Raw genomic sequence first — 21,034 nt, forward strand, 5'->3', positions numbered from 1 at the left:
CACGTGTCCGGTGCCCGATAATAAAAACCTCTCTCTCAAAAAAAAAAAAAAAGGCAGAGAAATACTTCCATAAGTTTACTATCTAAAATCAAAAGCCATGTCAAATCTAATCTAAAACAGTCTATGTAATATACCAACATATAAACTTTTCCTAGTAGTGAAAAATTTTTAAATACAGCTGGGTGCAGGAAACGGAAAGCCGGAAATGGCTAGACAAATTCAGTTTGCCATGGGGCTATTTGGAAAACCCAGGAAAAGTCGCCTAAAGAACTGGTCAATGAATGGTCATTGAAGATAAGAGAGGAAATGAGAGTTGTTGACAGGCAAATAAGAGATATCTAAAGGGAAGGAGAAAAAGCGAAATGATCTGTGAAAGATGCTGCCAAGAAGGGTCAGAAAGATGTCTGTGTACTTCTGGCCAAGGAGATGATCAGGCCAAGGAAGGCTGTGAGCAAGCTCTATGCATCCAAAGCGGCATGAACTCAGTGCTTGTGGGGATGGAGAACCAGCTTGCTGTCCTGCGAGTGGCTTGCTCCCTGCAGAAGAGCACAGAAGCGATGAAGGCCATGCAGAGTTGAAGATCCCAGAAATCCAGGCCACCATGCGGCAGTTGTCCAAAGAGATGATGAAGACTGGGATTGAAACGGAGCAAGAACCCCCTAATGTATTTTCTAGGGTTCCTGAAATATAAAGTCCGTTTGCATTGTAATGGCCCAGAGTAAGGAGTAAGTCTTCAGACTTTGGTTATGATAATGACCAACATGGACCATGAGTGAGGGCCATTTGACCTCTAAAACTCTCACTTAAAGGAAAGAAGGTTTTCATTTCAATATGTAAGATGTTTTGTAGACTGGAAACTGCTGGTTGTGAGCTCAGAGACTCCAGGCTGAATGGTTCCAGACACCTGAAGAAGAATTTGATTATCTAAGGCCTCACCAATCAAAAATGCCCTTGAGCTGATCACACCCCCTTAAACCAATCACTGAACTGATCATGCGCCTGGGACCTCTGCCCCTAATTTTGCCCTTAAAAATGTATGTGGGGAACATCTTGGGGAGACCGGGCCTTTTCAGCATGAGCTGCCCGCTCTCCTTCTTTGCACTTTGCAATAAAGCTGTACTTTCCTTCATCACACCATGTGCTTTTAGCTTGGTTTTATAGCGCTTGGGCGAGCAAACCTGATTTGAGTTCGGTAACAGGATCATAGAAGAGATGTTAGAGGACACTTTTGAAAGCATGGATGATCAGGAAGAAATGGAGGAAGAAGCAGAAATGGAAATAGACAAAATTCTGTTTGAAATTACAGCAGGGGCCTTGGGCAAAGCCCCTAGTAAAGTTACAGACACTCTTCCAGAACCTAAGCATCCAGGGGCTATGGTTGTCTCAGAGTATGAGGAAGAGGAAGATGCCCTGGAGGCCATGCAGTCAGGGCTGACCACACTCTGCAGCTAGGGGCCACCAGCTGGGCCTTGGACTTACTCTTGGCCCAGTCACTGGAGGCCCCCACATTCCTCTAAAGAGCTGCCTCCTTAGTATCTCTTGCACTACTCCTCTGTCATGAGGGATTGCATTTTGGAAAAGGTTCTCTGCTAATATCTCTTCACTCTCTGATGAGGTCTTGTGATCTCAAACGAATTGTTCTTATAAAGGTGGTGTAATTAAATGCATCATTTTCAGGCATATAAATAAAAGTATCTTACTAGGAGGAGGGCAAAGAAATCCATTTTCTCATGAAGGACTTCTGAGAATGGAGTTGATTGCCTGAATGTTAGGGACTCTACATTTTTTTTTTCTTGTTGGTCTGTAAAACACTACATAAATGAATTTCAATAAATTTCTTATTTAACACTTGGGAAAAAATTTTGAAATATGGAGATGCTATATTAAATTTTTTAAAAAAATAGATCCAGGTCTTACTTTTGCCAAGGTACATGTGTAAGTATTTTAGTACGTGGCATTGAGCATGAGAGTAGTCACTTATTCACAGTCAAGTTGGTGGATCATACTCCAAACCCTAAAACGTCAACACTGTGGAATTGGAGAAAAAAAGCTTGAATTTAGCAAGAGTACTCCACATGGAAATATTTTGTGTTTCATCTTATTGGCAATGATTCCAGAGATACAATGTAGAGTAGCAAGTGAAAAAAGAAAGTTTGATTGTCTGATTGGCCTATGATATCACTAGGAAGACTTGTCTGTCTAAAAGGATTTTCTAGATGAAAACCATTGATATTACTGAAATCAATATAGATGAATCAGTTGTATAAGTTTTATTCAAGACCTCATTATATTCTAGTTGTGTGATTTGGATTAATATTTTTAAATTCTGTGTCCTTAGTTTCCTCAGATAGTCAAACTGAAAATTCATACTTTTAAGTTTCCTTACTACTGATGAGTAAATGTGTAAGTCTTACGTAGGGCTTCTGTGAGAGGTAAACATAAATGCAAATAATTTAAATGAGGTCTTGGGACATGGAAAACTATAAATGATATTTATTACATATTAATTTTTCCATAACTGGTACTGCAATTATTTTTATATGCCAATTTGAGATATATATTATATTTGACAGCTTACACAATTTCACCAATGTTCTATCAGGCTGTCTTCTGTTCCAAGTTTTTCCTGGGATGCAAGAGCATTACTGTATAGTCAAAACTGAAAAAAAAAAAATTTCCTGGAAGTGATAGCCACCATTTTTTTCTCTTGCAGTTCTTTTTTTGTTAAATGAATTAATTTACTTTACATTCATTCACTGAACATCATCACAGCATACAAAATGAAGTTTCCCATCCAGAATACACTTTATAGTGGCTTAGTCATACATGTGGTGAAAGGGGAACCCTCTCTTGCCCTTCTTCCCCAAAGGCAAATTCATCTAGAACCAGTAGTTTTCGATCTCTCTGATCATTACCCACATAAAAAGTTTTATTTTAAAACATATGAGAGTACTCTCCCAAATATAGTTAGGTAAACAAACCAAAACTTTCTTTAAAATGTGCTACTGAAGCTATTATATTTCTAGTCTATTTTCACTGTAGACACGCTTTCACTAATCTGTTGCTACAAGAAGCTTAAAAATTCATAGCTCTTAAAAACATGACTTGAAAGAACGAGCCATAGAAATATCAAACAGGAAGTAGTTTTGTTAGATGTTAGCAGTATTGAGGAGAAACTCATGTTACTTTTGTACTTTTTTCAAAATGCTTGAATGTTCTACTATTTTCCACAGTGTCTGTCAATTTCATTATCTTAAAGCAAGATCTGTAATATTTTACAATTAAGACTGTGGCTGCCCCTGTGGCTAGTAGTAAAGGAAATGGGTCACACATAGTAGACCATATGATTTGAGGCCTGGATCTGCTGGCTTCAAAAACATACAAGGCATATGTCCACATGCTCCAAATCCTAAGAGGATGAAAAAATGGAAGAGTGGGGTTTGCAGTGTGACAACACCCCATTGAGGAATGCTTTCTTCCTTCTTCACTCTGTCTGTCTCTCTCTCTTTGGTGAATACACATGCACTCTGGCAATAAAAATAAAAGAATAAACATGTGAAAGAACAATTACACCAGTGGATGCGAATCCAATGCAAATTATATGTAAAACTAACTATATAAATAGATGATTGAAAATGGCATGGTTATAATGAAAAATATTGTCGTTTCCTATTAACAGTAAATTATAAAAAATAAATTATTAAAACTTGATTATAAAATTATATTTAAAATTTAAAATATAAGCCATAGTAATTGTTCATTTTAATTATTTGTTATTGACTGAGGAATTATCCATATTAAAATTATAGAATTATTAGTTGACAGGGCATGTCAATTATAATTCTCCTCATCTTTGGATAAAAATGCTTTTCATAGGCTCATGTTCAAATAGTATACCTGACTAATCAGGCAGTGTATAGCTTCTGACATTGGTTGAAGATTTGCTATATATAAAAATGATTGAACTTAAAATAGCAGAATACTTAATACCCCTTCTTTCATGTACTACCTAATAATTATTCAGCAATGTGTCATATGGCAGTTCTAAAATAGCCAGGGGTTGTAAAAAGAAATAGTATGAAAACAGATATAGATTATATATTTAAGACTATTTGAACAGAGATACTAAAATATTGCTAAATTTTTCAGTATTTATTAGAGTATATGTTCAATGATTTGCTCAAGTTCACAAGCTTAAGTTCAGAAAGATTTAGGTTCAATACTTCGTAAATCTGCCAGTTTGTCCTGGGAGCAAATTATAGAATTTTTTTTACTATAGAACCTCTGTTATATAACTATATTACAGAAACTGTGTATGCATATGATACATATATATATATATATATATATATATATGTAGTTGGAAAAGTCATGATATGCATTTTTGTATAGAAAAGTAGAAAAATACATCATGACTTTTCTGATGACTATATATATATACATATATATTATAAACTATCTACTCTAAAAGTAAGACATAGTTTTAATATATAGACTAAAGCTGGAAGAAATTAGATGTTTTTGCAATCTCATTTTATGCTTCTGAATTCTTTGTTCTATTTTGTAATTACATGTAGTATGCATAATTTATGTTTTAATTCCAACACTTATCGGACATTGACATTAAGCAGCAGATGACAAAAACACTGTCCATTTTTTGACAATTATTTGCCTATGATAAAATGTGAACAGATATAATTCCATATAATTTAGCTTAACTTTGGTTGTCATTATTTTCTACAGGATTTACATAAATTACAGGCTTGTGGAGTTAACCTCAATAATCAAACTGAATGAAGTTATTTTTACTTTATTCATCTCCATTTAGTAATATGATCCACAATAGAGATGAGTTATTTTAATATCTCTTCAAATCAAACCCTTGGAATATTAAATGGTGTAAATGTATGAGTTGAAATGTTATGAGTCATTCAAAAATAAAGCTGCTGGATAGGACATAGCAAAATTGTGAATCCTCTGTACTCTACATAATGTTAATGTGCTTTTGATGTATTCATGTTTCATATATACAACATAAACAGAAAATCGCCATCATTGTTTTTATTTTAGAGGGAAATTTTTGCTTATGGGTCCATCCACTTGCTGGATAGACAGAGACAAAAAATGCAAAATCACTCCCTGGAGAGATTGCTGTCATGCAATCCCTTCTCCACTCCCTTCTCCAGATTTTGAGCATGCATGCCCACACACCCTAGGTGATTTTCAAGTTAACAAGTCCAGGACTTGAACCATAGTTGGCTATGAGGGAGTCCAGTGCCTTACTCACTCTGCCACCTTCTGGCCCCACAATTAACCTATAAATCCATAAGAATTAACTATCTCTAGAGACATACAAATTTTAATATTTAATCAGTTTCTACTTTAAATAGTTTGCTTTTGTAATTGAATTATTTTAGGAGTTTCTATATATACATAATTCACAGATAAATACTTCAGTTAGGAAGGTATTTTGTCTTCGGTTTTCAGAAGACTAAGTAATAATGGGTAGGGCAATGGAGATTAAAGAAAATATTTAAAAATTCCTTATTTTATAATGTCCTTCAAGAAAAAGTACAAATTTATAAAATTGCTCAACTCAGCATTTTGGAAGAAAGTGGATTGAATCCAGTCACAGAGAAATGGAAAGAACCAATCAATTGTGTGAATCAAATAGAACCCTGTCAAAAACACCATGAACAGATTTTTTCCCCCTATTCTTACCTGGGTATGGGGGGCTTCTAGCCAACAGCAGAGAGGCAAGACATGGGAAAAGGAGTACAAGGAGAAAAATGTAATGCACTAAAAGAAGTTTTCTGGACACCTTCGGCCGCTTGCCAACCAGGATGAAGGCAGAGCAGAGAAACAAATTATACCAACATTACTTCAGTAATTAAAAATGGGAGTATAAAAAAGGAAAACTTTTCCCAAAAGGTTACCCAAAGTCATGAGAGGAGAATAGAGGAGACAGGATTGTGGTGTGTCCATCACCCCCTGGGGCGTGATTTCTCACTTCTGTCTCTGTCTCTCTGGCAAGTGCATGCACCCCTAACAAAAATCTCTCCAAATAACAACAAAACAACAACAACAACTGATGCTTTTTCTATGATTATCATTTATACCTTTAAATTGTATTGAGGTTTTATTGTTTTGTTTTTTTAAATTGGTATGCATTTAGATGGTACTTATAAATTATTGCAGACATGTCTTATGGACGTGTATTTTAATTCAGCAATGACTCACAAAACCATGGATCTGGTAGGGGGAGTGAGCAGAAAGGAGGAGCACATTTGGCTTTTACTTGGCCATATTTAAAATGTACAACGGAGAACTAGGTAGTGGGTAGCAGTAAGACAGCTATGCCCAGCCAGGAAAGATCCTGGCTTGATGTCCTACAATTTTCCCAGAGCACACAGGGGCAGATTACAATGTGTCAATCCTTTTGGGAATTCCTGTTTTTGTTTTTTTTTTTTTTTCTTCCTCTCTCAGAAAATAAATAAATAATTTTTTTTAAAAAAAATCAATGTGCAATAGAAACTTGCACTAGATTATTGATAAAAATATTAGCTCAAAATGCATAAATGCTGACATTGGTAACAGATTAGTATATTATGAATTACAAGGTAATTGTAAGTATAATTACTTTGTAAGGTAATTGCAGTTGAAAGAAAATTCTTCACTTTCATACCTCTGAAAAAAAGAAAAAATCAAAACATTTAGTGGACACAAAATGGAAGATAATCTGTTGATGATAATATGTATGAAATATCTTTAACTGAACCAATATATAATGTATTCAGGATGGGAAAATTCATTTGGTATGCTATAATGATAGACATTGATTGAATGTATAAATACATTTTAAAGATAAGAAAACAATAATGATAAGAATGGTGGGACTGTGATGAAAAGGGAACTCTCCTATACTGTTGGTGGGAAGGCAAATTAGTACAGCCACTGTGGAGAACAATATGGAGATTCCTCAAAGACCTACAAACAGAACTATCATATGATCCAGCAATTCCACTCTTGGGTATCTACCCAAAGGATAGAAATACTCATTCAGAAAAACATTCACACATCTGTTTTCATTACAGCATTATTCACATTTGCTGACATGTAATCAACCCATATGTCCACAGACAGATGAATGGATTGAAAAAATGTGGCACATATACACTATGACTTGAAGAGACCAAGAAACCTGTCCACTTTTGCTTTCACTTAACCAGTTCTGTCCACCTCTTTATAACCATTGTTTTGGTCTTTCTTTATCTTTGGGATCATGGTGGTAAAGCCAGGTATCATCTCCTATTATAGTTCTTCCATGTAATGCTCCAGGATCTTGATCTCACTTTTAGCAAAAGTTTAAACTTTTTGTTGAAAGTTTTGTTCCTATCTGAAGCCAATCTGAGGGTATTAGTATTGATAGGCAGAAGGTTTGCCCAGCCATTTTTTCAGTCAGAGTTGCATAAGCTGTACCAACTGAAATGTTTATGGTGTTGGCTACTGTTTTATGGTGTGAATTGTGGGTCCTCTTCAGTAGGGCAGGAACAGGATTAATGTTCTCCTTACAGATTAATGCAGATAATCTACTGCTGTGGGTGTTATCTCCAATGTTATCTTGTCCTTTTTTAAAGTGAGTTATATTTCTTTAAACTACTGAATCCCTTGGGGCATTGCCCAGTGAACTTTTTTGTAAAACTTCAATGTTTTCATCACTCTTCCAAACAAGTTTCACCATAAATTTCTTAGTCCTTGCTTTAATTTTGGTATAATTCACAATGGTCTAATAGATGCTCTTTTCAAAGGGATGTCTTATTTTAAGCTGTTATTTTAATTATTTTCTTTCTTTTTTATTTTCTTTTTTCTTTCTTTCTTATTTTTCTTTTTTATTTTTGTCATAGGCAAGTGCACTCACTAGAGAGAGAGAGACAGAGAGGGAAAGTGAGAAATCACCTTCCTGGGGGAATGACCACACTACAATCCCTTCTTCATTCTCCTCTGGAGATTTTGGGTATGCATGAACATGTACCTGGCAAGATTTTCAAGCCACTGGGTCAGATTTTGAACCATGGTTGGCCGTGTGGCAGTTTAGCACTTTAACCATCATGACTCCTACTGGCCCTATTATTTACTTTTTATTAAACACAGAGATGAATATGCAAGTGTGTATGTGTGTGTGTGTGTGTGTGTGTGTGTGAGAGAGAGAGAGAGAGAGAGATGCATTCATGACAGGGGCTTCTCAATATCCTTACCCCAGTCTCAGTCTGGTTGGCTATGTGGTTTTCAGCACTGCAGTTTGGTACACTATCAACTTAGCTAACAAGACTAAACCATTTATCCTTCTTAGCCTCAGTAGATCCTGTTTATACATGTTATTTAACAAGTTAGTATAAGTTGTAGTGCAAAAAATTATATCCATGCATAGGATTTTATAATAGATATTTTCCACAAACATTTTGAAAATTCCCAATATTTAAAATAAATTGTTACTTTACTTTCTAATGAAACAAAATGAAGACAAAAATTGACTGCCCATAATGTCTCCAAATTGATAGGTTGTTAAGTTAATAAAATGATAATAAAACAACTTCTATTTAATTTGTAAAGCAAGCTTGGCTTTAAAATAAATTTTGGGATACATTCATTGTTGGAATTATTGAATACAATATTGAATACAACATTGACTATACCTGGAGGAGAGTGTGAGGAAAGACATTAAAGAAAAAAATAGAGAGGTAAGACATTTATGGAACACAGAAATGGATTATTATCAGTTGATGATAATGTATATAGTATCCCTAACTGGACTGGTGGTAAATGTGTTCATATTGGAAAATTAACTTTATAAGCTAAGTTATGCACAGTGATTGAATGTATAAAATATATTACATAAAAAATTGATAATTGGTGTTAAACTTAGAAAAAAATATTTGCAACAGTCATTCAGGCACATAGACTTCATTTGGGAGCAAATTTAAAGAAGCTAGAAATATAGAGGGCCTTATGGAAATGTTAGCCCAGGAATAAAATAGTAGCATCTTGCTCTGGAAACCAAAAAAAATATGAATTCAATATTGGATCTAATACATGGGATAGGGTTTTTTTTTTCTTTTCTTTCTTTTTTTTTTCTTTTTCTTTTTTTTTTTTTTTTTTAAAGTACAGAGTATGATTAATGAATGGATCAGGGGCTTTGAGATGAAAATAATTACAATATACCAAATAATGAAAAGACATCTGACTTGAAGTCATCTAGAATTGAATTTAAGTGTTAATTTCTTTGCATCCTCAATTTGGGCAAGTTGTTTAATTTTTCACTGACTTAGTTTCCTTGCCTTTAAAATGGCAATGATTATGCTATTATATTCCTCAACAAGTTGATAGGAAATTAATTAAGATAAGCTATGTCAAGCACTTAATTATTGAGTGCCTGGCTCAAATAAATTCAATAAATATTAGTTTCAAAGGGACCAGCAGTTGGCATAATGGCTATGTTGCTGGACTCCCATGTAGTCGACCGTAGTTCAAGTCCTGGACCCAGTGGCTTAAAATCACACTGGGCACATGTGTGTTTATGCCCAAGATTCCAAGAGGAGAATGGAGGAGAAGGGATTGTAGCGTAGTTTTCCCTCCTGGGTATGATTTCTCACTTTCTGTCTCTCTGTCTCTCTCTATCTTTCTGGCAAGCAGGCGTGCCCTATAGCAAAAACTGCTCAAAATATATACATACCACATGGCCAACCAGACTGAGATTGGGGTAAGGATATTGCACCATGAGAAGTCCCTATCATGAATGCATCTCTCTCTCTTTCTCTTTGTTACTAAATACAGCCATGTGTGATGGGTAGAATTTTTTTGTCTGTTTTTATTTCTTTTAACTTTATTTTTATTTATTTATTTTTAAAAATTTTGTTTCAATTTCTTTTATACATTTAATCACATATGTCACTTAGCTCACAAAGTGACTATTCCAACACGTATACATTTCTCTCCAGTCTGATTGGGGAATACTATACATCTCATCCTCAACAAACAATAACCCATTTCCCTGTCCCAGAAATATCATGCCCCTCCATTTCTCTCCCCAATGTCCGTCCTCAGTCTCTCCTTCACCTAATCTCTTCCCACACTATATCTGGTATTTAAAACCATTTTCTATATGTCTATATCCTCTAGTCACTCAGTTTCGGCTGTAGAGTACAGACATTTGGCATATATTAAATGGAGACATACGATGTCTCTCCATAGAGCATTTGTGCTCGCTGGAGAGACAGAGAGAAACAATGAGAGGTAAAGTGAGAAATTATTCTCCCATAGTGGGAATGTTCATGCTACAATCGCTTCTCCTCCGTACTCCTCTCAGGATGCTGGGCACACATACACACATGCCTAATGTGGGTTTCAAGCCATCAAATTTGGGACTCAGACCAGTCAGCCATGTGAGAATCCAATGCTTTAATTATGCCACCACCTGTTTGTCCCAGATGGGTAGAATTTTTAAAAGCAAGCGGGTGAACAAAGTATTTTATTTTTCTTTTGGAATAGTGGCACAATAGGCCAAAATCTGTTCTTAATATAGGAGGGATAGATTCACTACAGCTGGTTATGAAATAATAATGAAAATTACCATTTACTTATACCTGGATTGTTGTATTGTTGTAAAGCACTATAAAGATATTAATTGACTTGTCAATGAATCCTATGAGGTAGGTTTTATTATTTTTCCCAGAAGTGACTTGTCCTTAAAAGTCAGAATTGAGGTTTGTAGAAAGGAAGCCTGGTTTCTAAGTCTGTCTTTTCTTGTTCTCGGTGTATGACTTTCAGAAGAAAAGTAGAAAAGCAGTACATAATGCAAAATGGTTTGTTTCTTTTTAATGAGATAGTACATGATTTATTTCATTTTAATGAAATAATGCAATGATTTATTCTCTAAAAGTTAAGATTTTAAGTTCATATCACAATAAAGATGTCTTCTTTCCAGTATTAATGATAACCTCTTGAGAAATGGTAAAATAATTTTTTTCCATGTTTCTATCTGTAAGTTAGGAATGTGAGGAAATTTCTAGCATATAGTTGGCTACTGTTAGAACTGGAGTTGGGACCAGCTGATGGCATAATGGTTGTATCACTGGACTCCCACATAGCTAACCTCAGCTCATGTCCTGGACCCAGCAACTTGAAACTCACACTGAGCCCATGTGCAGGCATGCCCAACATCCCAGGAGAATAATTGAACAGAAGGGATTGCAGTGTGGCCATCTTTCTTGCGGGATGATGTCTCACTTTCTGTATCTCTTTGTCTCTCCAGTGAGTGCATAAACCCTATTGTAAAAATCTCAATAAATAATAAATAAATTAATAAATAATAAAATCAAAAAGAAAAAGAACTGAAGGTCAGATAGTCAGATGTCTAACTCAGTTCTCCAAAAGGAACCTTATAAGTTTGTATGCTATTTACAGTCTACCCAATACCTCACCTTTGATGCTCTTTCAAGGCTCAATTTGCCTTTTAAAAATGGATTTTTTTACACAATTAGTTTTACAGCTTTTTGTAATGTTTAATTGACATTTTGGCAAAGAAGAGTTTAATTTGATAAAAAGTGAATTAAAAAACAGTGAAGTATTTTAATTAGCAATGCAACTCTGTCACATTGTTTTCAATTCAGACAGATATAGGAATGAACAGAAAATGGAAAGAAAACTGAGTCATGCAACAAAGCCACCTCACAGTTATTACTTGGAAACAATGTTCATAGTTTTCTATAGTCTTTCCTGATAACTCTTCATTGAAACAACACATTTAATTTACGAATGCTACTTAGTGGAGCTCTCCATTGAAATTATATAGAAGCTGATTTATTGCTTTAATTTGGGCCTGTGTATTCAAATATAATCATGAAAAAAAGGTTTGTTCTACAAATAGACTATGAGAAATGTTTTGGTGTAGGTTGAAGTATATTAAATTTAACTGGTGATACAATTTTTTTACATCTTTAAACACATTGATATTTGGAAAGTTTTAAGAGATTTTACAATTGTAATAATATGATTATTAAATAGTATATTAAATAAATCATGAAAACTGTCTACCTTTCTGTAATGGTCATAAATAATATTTGAATGTATTAAATTGCTTATAAATTTTAAAATGTTATCTTTTTATTTAACTCTGGTTTAATCTAGAACATATTACCTTAAAAGGTAAATGGAGGCTTTTCTTCTAACTGTACCCCACAAACGTGTATGTAAATCAGACATTATAATAAAATAATGCAATATAGAACAGATGACTATATTGAAAGAATGAGGCACATGTACACCACAGAAGATGATTCAGCCATAAGAAACAGTGACAGACTGTTTTTTGATACAAAGTGGATGAATATAGAAGATTTAATGCTAAGTGAAGTAAGCCAGATTATTAACGAAAAGCACTGTATGTCCCCGTTCAACATAAAATGAATGTCTGCACTCTATGACAAAATTGAAAGCCCTGAAGACATAATAGTAATGAGGAAAGTGTGGATACCAGATACAATAGAGAAGGGGGAAATGGGGATGAGGAGGTGGAGGCCGAATCTTAGGGAGATACTACTACACAGACAATAGAATGTAAAGTTCTACAGAGGAAAAGATATATATATATAGTAATATTATTGATTTGATGGTAACGTATGTTTTAGAAAAACAATTAATACGTTGTGCTCAATAAAACTATATGACAATAAAAAAAGTGAACGTAAAAGTGAAAATCACCAAATAGTTTTATTTTTTCATTTCCTGGAAAAATGATTCACCCTGTGTTGAAAAGAGATTAAAGGACGTCTAGTGTTTGTATTATTCACATTTCCTAATCTAATGCTCAAATTTATAACACGAGGAAAAATTGTCTCTGTGGTATATAAACAGTTTATTTGGGAAATGATTAATGATCATGAAAATATTTTAATATTAATTTATTTAAATATCTTAAAATGGCAATCGAATATTAAATTTATCTTTTTAATATTTTAAATAAAACTTAATAGGATCTCTGTGCTGGCAACCTGTGGACATGTTATCTCATTTCTTTCTACCATAAGAAAATATACAAACATTAATAAAGCATGCTTTCTTTCAAGAATATTAAATTTAAGATGAGATCAGCTGGTGGTATGAATTTTAAGACATCTGGATCCCAGACTGCAGGGTCAAGTCCTGGACCTAGTGACTTTGAAAACATAGCAGGCATGTGTATATGTATATCTATGATGCCAAAAGGAGGCAAAATGGAGGATAAGGTACTGTGGTGTGACCATCCACCATAGGAGGAAGCACTTTATTTCTGTTTCTCTCTCTCCTCTCCAGTGAGCACATGTACCCTTTGGCAAATTAAGGGAAAAATAATAATAGTCATATTTCATTTACAACTTTGTGACTCAAAACAACAAAACACAAAAAGATCGCAAAGGATGTTTTTTCATGTGTTGCTAATTTCTTAGTATTCTAGAAGCTAATAATCTTAAAATAAAAAGAAATGAATGGTAGTTAAATAGAAAAGAGTTGATTTCTTGCTTTTATTGATTTTATGGTTGCAAAATAAGGTGTGTTAGTGATAATTGCATAACCTGAAGATAGAACTTGAGTTGACCTGTAGCTTGGAGGATAAATAAACCTGAAAATTGTTAATCATAAGCCTTTTCCACAATGCTTCAGGATGACGAAATTTTAGTGGAAGGTTTTTGTAAAGAAAGAAGTAAGTTTTTTTATCAGACTTTAGCAAGAGACATTAAAGTTCAACAAATTTCAGGAATAGTTTGATCACAAATGGTTCTCTCAAAGGAGAGGGGATATTTTTGTAGCTTAAAATTGGTTGATTGGATAATACAGATTTGGTAAGATGAGGTAAGTAGGACAATGACCCAGACTAAGATCAAGTACAAGAACTGCTGAGAGAAATAAATGCAGAGATCAATGTCATGCAAGAGCCACAGTAGCAATTCCAAATTTTGAGTTCTCTTAAAGTCCTCTCTTGTGTTTACTGAGGAAACTGAATCTCATTGTTTCACAATAAAAATGTTCAATTTGGAGGGACTTAATAATTTCAATAGAATGTGAAGGGCCACACTTTTATCAGAGGCATACTAATTACCTAATGCATGTTAGTCCTCTGTATAAACAATACATCTCCCTGTTGGTTCAATTTACCTCTTGCCTGTCTTGATACATTTGCAAATGGACTACAGAAGATACTCTTGACATTAGGGTTCATTATGAGACATAAATATCTCTTGTCCTTTTCATCTTTTATCTAAATCTTTATTGAGATTGGAGAAGGAAGAAAGCAATTTCTTTTTTTTTTTTTTTCATTTCTGTTTCTCACCATAGTTTTCTCCATCTCCATCACAATTCTGATTATATAGGGTTCTCTGAGTTGAAGGGTCTGTGACTTGTGAAAAGAGAGTAGGAAACATCAATTCAAACTCTTCATATATGATAAAAGCATTATAATGTAGTGGTGAAGATTTATAAGAACATAGTGACTTAAAGTATATGTTAATCTCTGAAGTAAACTTTGCTTGCTTGCTACTCTTAATTCTTTTTAGCCCTTCCAACTCAACTCAAATGTTATTCATAGAATAATAATACCTGGATACACTTTATGTCTTGTGCAAGATCAGTTCCTATCTTCCAACCATGGTCTTTCACGGCATTGCATGTATCTCCGTCAAATCACACTTACCAAACTATAATCAAATCATTTGTTTAAAGTAGCTTCCATTCACACATAAATTATTAACAATAACAATCATCTTTATTATATAATCATTGCAGAGAATAAATTCTGGCACATGGTTTACAGAAAACAATTACTTCTATTTCCTTTTTATTCTTTCCATTTTTTTTTCTCTCAAATGTCAGTAATTCATATGTCCTTCCCATATAGACAACAACTCTATCTTTATATATCTTAATATAGTTTGAATATCTAGTGATATCTAGTGTTTACAAGAATGACAAAGTTGTAAGACATGTTAAGTAGAATTTTATGTTTTGTTGTTATGTATCTGCATTATATTTTATCTCTTTATTTTTATTCATCAAATTCTTCTCTTTTCATTATAGCTAGTGATTAAAATTAATATTGCTTTGTATTTTCTTTTGAAACTTTTCCTACTTAGCCTTTAAAAAGTTATGCTTGAGGGACCAGAAGTTAGTGTAATGGCTATGTCACTGGACTCCCATGTAATTGACCGCGGTTCTAGTCCCGGACCTGGTGGCTTAAACTCACACCAGGCGCGTGTGCATGCGTGCCCCAGACCCCAAGAGGAGAATGGAGGAGAAGGGATTGTGGCGTGGCCATCCCCCCTGGGGGATGATTTCTCGCTTTCTGTCTCTCTGTCTTTCTCTGTCTTCCTGGGAAGCACATATCGCCTATAGCAAAACCCTCTGAAAAAAAAAAGAGTATATACATACATATGGGGCCAGAAGGTGATATGATGGTTAAGGCACTGGACTTCCACATGGCAGAACATAGTTCAAGTGCCAGACCTAGCAGCTTGCTTTCTCACTTTCCCTCTCCTTCTCTCTCTTTCTCTCGCCAAATTAAACTAATAATAACAGTAAATAAATAAATAAATAAATATTCATTATTAAAAGATCTCACGACAAATCTGACAATATTATAAATAATATTCAGTGTCAATTCACATTTCAATTGACAAATACAGTTATGTTTAAAGCCTTTGATATTATGGAAGAATGTTCATAAATTTCAGGTATATGTTGTAACATTAGTAAAATCTGCTATAGGAAATTGTTTAGGTGGGAATAAAGTCATAAATAATGTCAATATTATCATAAGTGGCTGGAACTTGCATGGATGTCAGACATCTGATACCTCCACTTCCTGGGTTTATTTCAAGGTCAGATGTGTGCAGAATGTTGATTGACTTAAGGCTGGCTCACTCTAGGAGAGACGTGTGAACGCTGGCTGTAGCAGAGGAGGCAATCAGTATAGTGGCAGTTTCAATAATGAACCAATGGGACTGCTGATTGAATCGGAAAATTAGAGCTGCACAAGTTTCAATACTTATTTGTATACATGGACATAATTGAAGATGTAGTGGGGAATTATTTCTCTATAAGAGTTCATCCCTGAACACATTTGGGGAGAGCATCTTTTAAGCAAATCTAGCTGTCTCCTGGATGACTTTACCTGTTATAAAGTTTTCCTCCTTGACAAATCTAATAGATGAGAGTTTGGCTTTTCTGGAATTGAGCAACTCATCCCAGTCTCAGTCTGATCCTAGCTTGCCTTAATTTATAAGATAAGTGAAAGAAATTATTTAACTTTGGTTGAAATGGAGATTACTGGAGAAATCTTCACTGAAGAAATGATATTTACATAAAAGACTATCTCATGGAGTTGTGGACATGAAATGAGGTTGCATATGTGTAAGTTTAGGTGTCATGTTTTTCGTGTAGCAAGTTCTCAATAAATATCAGCTGTCCTTTATTTTTAATTATGTGCATAAATATGCAGAAGTAGGGGCAGAAGGAGGGAAAGGCATTTGCAAGCTAAGGATCTTGCAGGGCTTTGTAAACAAACTTTTTACTACAGTTAGTCTTCTGTCCCTCCACATTGAAGATAAATAGTATTCTCATAGGCCCCACTCATTTATTTACTACTGTTTTTGTGGCCTTGAACCCAGGTATCTGTTTAAAGGTTGGCCAAAACTGTTTGCTTATCCATTCTCTTCCTGTCTAGACTGACGGCTTCATGTTGTCAAGAGATTATTTTTTCTGTTTATTTCACTGCTGAAGGCCTAGTGCCTAAAGCACAAGCTAAGCCATTTTTAACAGACTGAATATACTTACCTTGTTTAATCTTTGGAAACTCCCATAAGATAGGCACTGTTATGATCTCCATTTAACTGAAGAGGTAGCTGTTGCTGAAAAAAGGTTAAATAATATGTCCATGGTCATTCACATAGTAATCAATGAAATCACCAGAAGACTTACACTATAAATTACATGAGGCTCCTGTTAAAGAATATTTATAAGAGTAAATTTTGTTCAAAGATTATAAGAATACATTGTTACATTTATACATTGTATATAATTGTATGGGGAGGTGATAAATGAAAATGAAAAACTCAATAATATTATTGAGAAAAAATTACCTCAGAGTACTTTCGAGAAAGTGAATAACATGATATCAATGGTTGGGAAATGATATAAATGAACTTCTATCTCTTGCAATGAAGAACTTACACTATTCCAGAAAACAACCAAAATGGCTAGTTTAAAAAATATTAAGCCACCTTAAATTGAGCCAAAACTTGGCAAAAATAAACAAAAACAAAAACAAAGAAAAGAAAGAAAGGAAGAACTGAATATGGGAAGCTGGAAAGCTAAAGCAAAACAAATGCTTGTTTCAGCCTTGAAGGTATTTGAGAAGCCTGACTGAATTTTGCATGAGTGTTCAAGGACCACACGCTCAAGAAATAGGAGACAAAACAAAGCCAACGGTCCACTCAAAGTGTAGTGTAGAAAAGTTTGCCAGAAAGTTAGCATCCTAAATAAAAGATTGGCAAGTTCAAGTTGAACTAGAAAAAAAAAGAAAAATCTCTGGTCTCACAAGAGGAAAACAAAACAAAAACTTCTATTTCAAACCTTGGTGGTGCATAGTAGATAACAATAATAAAAACCCCTGAAATTTTGAAACCAAGTTGGGCACTCACATCAACTTTTACCTTAAATTCATATCACCCAAGAAAAGCAAAGCATAAGAAACCAAAAACAAAATGGAAGCTCAGTGATATCGCAGGTCAGATAACTCAGATACCTGACAGAGTCAAACAGAAATTCAGGAGGAACCTAAAACCACCTCAGTCATCAATCTCTAGCATCAAGAAAATTCCACATCAATTATATAGAACTGTCATACTAAAGAAAATGAGGAACGGCTAGTCGGTCAGCAAACATTCAAGCAATTAAGGCATCATGAAGGAGAGATCATGGGACAAAACAGTAAAATGTATAAAATAAATAAATAAATATATAAATATTTAAAAAGTAAAGCTGTGGTGAAAACAGCGATTTGGTGATTTATAGGTTTTACAAAGTTCTTGATTTTAGACTTTCTAAAAATTCATTCAAAAGAAAGACTCAGTTGTAAGAATCTTAAACTTCTCCCTCTACTATCTAGTTTTATGCAGTGAGTAATGGTTATGATAAAAACATAAATTGAAACCTGCAGAAAAAATTATGACTTTTTGAATAGAACTAAAAAATAAATGATACAAGGCTGGGAAAAAAAGAAAAGAGCAAATAAAACAAAAACAAAAACCAAGACCAAGAATCAGATACACCAAGATTTTGGAGTTAACAAAGAAAGAATGTTAAGTAATTTAGTATGCTTTAAAAATTGATGTTGAGAAATATAGAATGAGTAAGTTGCCATAATATCTGAAAATCAAACAAGATTTGTTAGGAAGCACACATGCACAGACATACATATTGATATGAGTGCAAGAGTCTTGGATACATGATCCATGGAGAGGAAGAGGCTCCTTGGGTCAGGTACATTCTGTGTCCGGATGTTTCTTCTTGATGTCCCCGGGCAACTAGTGGTTCTTTGTGAGAGGGGTGATGTTCCAACCTGTCAAGAAAGCAAAGTACTTTTAGGGTTGGAGACTGGTGGCAAAATCTCCCTTGTAGATTCTGACTGGCCAGACAATGTCTTTGGGAATCTCCTTTACCCCACTCAGAAATTTCTTTCTGAGCAACACCAGAAAGAAATCACAATGCAACAAATGGCCCAGGTTGAACAAAAATCTTTATGTCCTTGGCAGAGGTTCCCTTCCCCCACCTGATGAGACCACGTGACCTGGTGACACAGGAGGCTTCCAGTACTGCATGCTCTCCAGACCAAGAAATGCTCTTTGTCATGGTGGAGTGAAGGCTTCCTTCTACCTACACGTATGACTGTCAGGTAACATAAGCTGGGAGGCTCCATCACCTCATAGAGCAGCAACTGATGTAAGAAGATGCCCTATGAGATCAGATAAACCAAATTTACCCAAATACCACACCAAAGGCTTTGGAATTATGTTTTCTCTGGAAAAACTTAGAACACAAAGTTAGGTCAGAATCTGCATGCTAAGCCTATAAAGAGTGACTTCCTGAAAAAAATGAGATTCCAGTAGGACCTAATCTGCCCTAACATCTTATACCACCTGCCCGTGATACAATAAAAAGTCACCTATCATGTGAAGAGCTAGGAAAACAACTTGAATCAGAGTCGACAATGAATTGACACCAACACTAAGATGAATCAGATACTGGAATTACCGGATGAGGATTTTTTAAGCAGTAATCTTAAATAAGAATTTATAAACACTCAAAAACAAAAACAAACAAACAAAAACAAAAAAAAAAAACTCAGTGTAGAATGAGAATCTATGAAAAAGGACCAACTGGAAAATTTAGGACAGAAAAATATAACTAAATTTGGCCTCTAGTAGAATGAACTTGACAGGATAGAAATAGTGAATTTAAGGAAAAATGAAAAGAATTAGTCTTATCTGATTCACAGAGAGAAAACAGTCTGAAAAGAAATAGCAGGGACTCAAGGCTAAGTAGAATAATAACAAAATATCTAGTGTTTGTGTTATTAGTATCTTAGGAGAGGCAAAAAAAAAATGAGGAGAAAAGGGGTATTCGAAGCAATCATGGATGAAAACTTTCTTCCATGGGAAAATGTGCACAGGAACTATCAGAATTATTTCTTACAATTGTATGTGAATCCATATTTTTATTTCATGCCAATTTTTGCTCAATGAATCTATGACAAAGTGTTAGTTTGATATATAAATCTACAAAATAATGTTTTTACCCATAAATCAGATTCCAAAAGCAGAAAACAAATGCTACAAATAGTCAATGCATCGTATAATCCTGAGTAATAAGTGTTTATGGACTGTAAAGTTCACAGTGATTAAACTTTCTTGTATTTACATTATGTGATGATGCATTTCTCTCTCTTTTTGTTTTTTGGTTTTACTATTTTATTCCTTTTACCCCTTTGTTTATTCTTTAGTTGTTGTTTTTTATAAATTTAATTTTATTTCTATGCCCTGTATATGAGTCAAATCCATGTATAAGAATAATGAAAACCATATTATTTTCAGATATCAGAAATTAAAAAAATATTTATTATGGGAACCAGCAGTTAGCGTAATGGCTATGTCGCTGGACTCCCACGTAGTCGACCGTGGTTCGTGTCCCGGACCCGGTGGTTTAAAACTCACGCCAGGCACATGTGCATGCGTGCCCAAGATCCCGAGAGGAGAATGGAGGAGAAGGGATTGCGGCATGACCATTCCCCCTGGGGGGGATTTCTCGCTTTCTGTCTCTATGTCTCTCTCTATCTGTCTGGCGAGCACACGCACCCTATAGCGAAAAACCTCTCCAAAAAAAAAAAAATATTATTATTATTATTCAATTTGGACCCAGAAAGAGAGAATGAGAGTAAGCAAGCCACCAGGTCCAGGACTTGAACCATAACCAGTCATGTGAGAATCCAGTACTTTAACCACCACACCACCAGCTGGCCCCCAAATATCAGAAATTTTAATTGATAGGGAACCAGTAGTTAGCATAATGGCTATGTCGCTGGACTCCCACGTAGTCGACCGCGGTTTGTGTCCCGGACCCGGTGGCTTAAAACTCATGCCGGGTGTGTGTGCGTGCATGCCCAAGATCCCGAGAGGAGAATGGAGGAGAAGGGATTGCGGCATGACCATTCCCCCTGGGGGGGATTTCTCGCTTTCTGTCTCTATGTCTCTCTCTGTCTGTCTGGCGAGCGCATGCACCCTATAGCGAAAATCTCTCAAAAAAAAAAAAATAAAAGAATTTTAGGTTATCAATCAGAATTAAGGGAAATAAATACATTCCTTTAAAACATAATTTTTTTGCATCAGTTTTTTAATTATCAGCCACTTATTTTGTGAGTACTCATATAAAGTATTCTGTGCGGTATAATAAG

The 21,034-nt window shown here is 34.7% G+C and overlaps 1 pseudogene; it reads left to right on the forward strand.

Moving 5' to 3' along the window:
- The first annotated feature begins 249 nt into the window (after positions 1–249).
- Positions 250–1,452, forward strand: LOC102472139 (charged multivesicular body protein 3-like; annotated as a pseudogene).
- Positions 1,453–21,034: the final 19,582 nt, after the last annotated feature.

Source organism: Tupaia chinensis, unplaced genomic scaffold, assembly GCF_000334495.1.
Source record: "Tupaia chinensis unplaced genomic scaffold, TupChi_1.0 Scaffold147665_1, whole genome shotgun sequence".
Classification (NCBI taxonomy): Eukaryota; Metazoa; Chordata; class Mammalia; order Scandentia; family Tupaiidae; genus Tupaia; species Tupaia belangeri.